Source organism: Arachis duranensis, chromosome 6 (genome assembly GCF_000817695.3).
Source record: "Arachis duranensis cultivar V14167 chromosome 6, aradu.V14167.gnm2.J7QH, whole genome shotgun sequence".
Taxonomy (NCBI): Eukaryota; Viridiplantae; Streptophyta; class Magnoliopsida; order Fabales; family Fabaceae; genus Arachis; species Arachis duranensis.
The window spans coordinates 35,523,184-35,528,077 of NC_029777.3; positions in this window are offsets into that span (position 1 = coordinate 35,523,184).

Genomic DNA, 4,894 nt, shown 5'->3' on the forward strand with positions numbered 1-4,894 from the left:
AGAATACCACAGACAAGGTTAGACCTTCTTGAATCCTACTCAGAATGCCACAGACAAGGTTTAGACCTTCCGGATTCTCTTGAATGCCACCATTAGTTCTAGCCTATACCACGAAGACTCTGATCTCACGGAATGGCTGGCTCGGTTGTCAGGCGAGCACTCGGTTGTCAGGCGATCAACCATGCATTGTGTATCAGGAATCCAAGAGATATTCACCCAATCGAAGGTAGAACGGAGGTGATTGTCAGTCACACGTTGATAGGTGAGAATGATGATGAGTGTCACGGATCATCACATTCATCAAGTTGAAGAACAAGTGATATCTTAGAACAAGAACAAGCAGAATTGAATAGAAGAACAATAGTAATTGCATTAATACTCGAGGTACAGCAGAGCTCCACACCTTAATCTGTGGTGTGTAGAAACTCCACCGTTGAAAATACATAAGAACAAGGTCTAGGCATGGCCGTGAGGCCAGCCTCATAATGATCTAAGAACTAGATGTCCAAAGATGAAAATACAATAGTAAAAGGTCCTACTTATAGAGAACTAGTAGCCTAGGGTTTACAGAGATGAGTAAATGACATAAAAATCCACTTCCGGGCCCACTTGGTGTGTGCTTGGGCTGAGCAATGAAGCATTTTCGTGTAGAGATTCCTCTTGGAGTTAAACGCCAGCTTTGGTGCCAGTTTGGGCGTTTAACTCCCATTATTGTGCCAGTTCCGGCGTTTAACGCTGGGAATTCTGAGGGTGACTTTGAACGCCGGTTTGAGCCATCAAATCTTGGGCAAAGTATGGACTATCATATATTGCTGGAAATCCCAGAATGTCTACTTTTCAACGCCGTTGAGAGCGCACCAATTGGACTTCTGTAGCTCCAGAAAATCCGCTTCGAGTGCAGGGAGGTCAGAATCCAACAGCATCTGCAGTCCTTTTTAGTCTCTGAATCAGATTTTTGCTCAGGTCCCTCAATTTCAGCCAGAAAATACCTGAAATCACAGAAAAACACACAAACTCATAGTAAAGTCCAGAAAAGTGAATTTTAACTAAAAACTAATAAAAATATACTAAAAACTAACTAGATCATACTAAAAACATGCTAAAAACAATGCCAAAAAGCGTACAAATTATCCGCTCATCAGCGAGCGGTGTGGCGACGAGATGGAGGCTGGGGAGAGGCAACAACAGAGAAGGTTGAGGCTTTGAGCTCACGCTGGCCATAACCATATAACTTTGAAGATGGAGAGGAGAACGTTGATATGCGGATATTTTATACGCTTTTTCGCATCATTTTCATATAGTTTTTAATATGTTTTGTTAAATTTTTATTAGGTTTTTATAGGTTTTAGTGTTAAATTCACATTTTTTGATTCACTTTGAGTTTGTGTATTTTTGTACAATTTCAGGTAATTTCTGGTTGAAATTGAGGAGCTGGAGCAAAAGTCTGATTCAGATTCAGAGAAAGCACTGCAGATGTTGTCCGGATCTGACCTCCTTTCACTCGAAAGAGCTTTTCTGGAGCTACAGAAGTCCAAATGGAGTGTTCTTAATGGCTATAGAAAGATGACTTCCAGATATTTCCATCAATGTATAATAGTCTATACTTTATTTCATATTAGAAGGCTCAAAACCGACGTCTAACATCAACCTCTTATCCCCTTCCAGGCGTCCAGCGCCTAAAGAGCAGAGACCAACATCCAAACGCCCAAAGAGGGCCCTCTAGCCAGCGTTCAACACCTTAGAGGTCCCCTAGCATGTGGATCTTATCAAAGCTCAGCCCAAACACTCACCAAGTGAGACCTAGAAGTGGATTTTAGCACTAAATAGACTGTTTTAACCTTACTAGTCATCTGTTTAATATTTAAAGTATATTTTACATAATCATTCGAATAGAACGCAAACTTTACACATTATTTTCGAGTTTCACTTTGTATTTTCTTTCATCATGAGTTTCTAAACCTCCTAGGTTGAGGGGAGGAGCCCTGCTGAGTCCTAGGAATTAATAAAAGTATTATTGGTTCTTCTTTGATCTGTGTTTGATTTAATTCTAAGAGGTATATTCGCTCTTCAACATGGTGAATAGGATGATCAGTGACAATCAGCTCTGTTCATCATACTAAGACAAACGTGCCTGACAAACACACGCGTCTACTTGGGTTCGTGTGAATACGTGACTGAAAAGCACGAGCCAACAGCTATGTTTATACATCTCTCATACAACAAATCCACGACTTCATTGGGGACTTTTCGAGACACCAGTTTAGCCAATTTCTGGGGAGATTAGGGTCTCTGTGGTATAGGCTAGAATCCAAAGAAGCAGCATTCTCTAATCCAGAAGATTCGACCTCGTCTGTGGCATTTTGAGTAGGATCGTCAAGAGAATGAACTGCTAGAGCTTCACCCTTCGTCAGATTGGATGACCACGGCCAATGGTGTTCAATCTGTAGCAGAGGAGATCAATGACCATGGCCCATGGTGTTGATCACATATAGCCTGCCATTGAAGAAATTGCTCAGAAGCAAAAAAGACAGTAATACCAGAGTTAATCCAGAAAGGCAAAGCAACTCCAATCCTCAACTATATTCCTATTACTGAATCTCACAAATACAAATTATGAATAGTTTGCCCTTTTATCAATCCAATTGAATTCTGATTCGCCTGACTCAGACCTGCAAGATAACCATAGCTTGCTTCAAATCACAATCCTCGTGGGATCGACCTTGACTCGCTCAAGTATTATTTGGATGACCCAGTGCACTTGTTGGTGCAGTTGTACAGAGTGTGGGGATTCGTGCACTGAGTTTTTAGCGCCGTTGCCGGGGATTGTTGAGTTTGGACAAACTGACGGATTGTCTTGCTTCCTAGATTAGGTATTTTATTTTTTTTGTTGAACCTTTTATTTTTATTTCTTCTTCTCTATTTTTCAAAAAAATCAAAAACTTTTTCAAAAATATTTTTACTTTCTTTGTTTAATCTTTGTTCTTGGTTTGAGTCATACCTGTTCTTTGTTTTCTTTTCCAAAAATTTTAAAACTTTTTCAAAAACCTTTTCATATAGTTTATTTTCAAGCATCCTTAGCTTTCTTTATCTTTGTTCTTGATTTGAGTTTTTCTTTTATGTTCTTGGTAAATTTTCGAAATTTTGAGTCTTTCTTTCAAAAAAATTTTTAAAAATAGTTTATTTGGTTAAATCATGTGTCAAATCTTTTAAGTTTGGTGTCTTCTTGTTATTTTTCTTTTAATTTTCAAAAATTTATGTTTGGTTTTTTAAAAAATTTTAAGTTTGGTGTTCTTTACATGTTCTTGTGTTCTTTAAATTTCTTGAGTCTTGTTCTTTGTGTTCTTGTTAGTCTTCAAAGTGTTCTTGTGTCTTCTTTGTGTTTTGATCTTAAAATTTTTAAGTTTGGTGTCCCTTAGTGTTTTTTCTTCAAATTTTTGAAAACTTGGGGCATTAGATCTAAAAATTTTAAGTTTTGTGTCTTTTACTTGTTTTTCTCTTTCATCATTAAATTCAAAAATAAAAAAATAAAAATATCTTTTCTAACTTAATTTTAGTTAATTTTCGAAAATTACATTTAAAAATTCAGATTTTAATTTCAAAATTTTTATCTTATCTTATTTTAGTTGTCAATTTTCAAAAATCAAATCTTTGCAAAAATTAAAAATCATATCTTTTTCAAAATCTTATCTTATCTTTTTCAAATGTTAAATTCAAACTTTAAAATAAAATCTTTTTCAAAATCAAATTTCAAATCTTATCTTTTTTAAATCTTTTTCAAATCTTTTCAAACTCTTGTCTTATATTTTCTAAATTCAATTTTTAAAATTTAATCTTTTTCAAATCTTTTTAATTTCTTATCTTATCTTTTTTCTAATTTCAAATTTCAAATTCAAATCTTTTCTTATCTTAATTTTAATTTCAAGTCTTCTCTTAATTAATTAACTATCTTCTCTCTCTTCTTTTTCAAAACTACATAACCAACTCTTCTCTCTCTCAATTTTCGAAAACTCTCTCCTTCTTCTCTCTCTCTTCTATTTTTGAAAATCCACTAACTAATTTTCAATTCTTTTTAAACTATTAACCTTAATTTTTGAAAAATTAATTAATTAATAAATAAAAACAAAAATATTTTAATTCTTATTTATCTCTTTTATTTCTAATTCTTCTTCTATTTACTTCTATTTATTCGAACTCTTCTCCTCTCTCTTCTTCCATCTTCACTTTTCTATCATAGAACTTTCTTCACATCTCACTGGAAGCTCTTGGTCCAAGCGACATAAAAAGCTTTCTTCCTTTCCTTCTTTTCTTGTTTATGACTAGGAATAGGGATAAAGAACCACTATTGACTCTTGATCCTAAACCTGAGAAAATTCTAAGGAGGCATTTACAACAAGCTAAAGCACAACACTTCAGAAGAGACATTTCAGAAGGTTTTAAACAAGAAATAGAGGACATGGCTGAACATGAAGGTGATGCCAGAAAGGTTCTTGGTGACTACACCATGCCTACCTCTGACTTATATGGCAGAAGCATCTCTGTACCTGCCATTGGAGCTAACAATTTTGAGCTTAAACCTCAGTTAGTCTCTCTTCTGCAATAGAATTGCAAGTTCCATGGACTTCCAATGGAAGATCCACATCAGTTTTTAGCTGAGTTCTTGCTAATCTATGATACTGTAAAGACTAATGGAGTTAATCCTGAAGTTTACAAGCTTATGCTCTTTTCCTTTGCTATAAGAGACAGAGCTAAGCTATGGTTGGATGCCCAACCAAGAGAGAGTCTTGACTCTTGGGAAAAGCTGGTCAATGCTTTTCTGGCTAAGTTCTTTCCCCCTCAAAGGATGAGTAAGATTAGAGTGGAAGTTCAAACCTTCAGACAAAGAGAAGGTGAATCC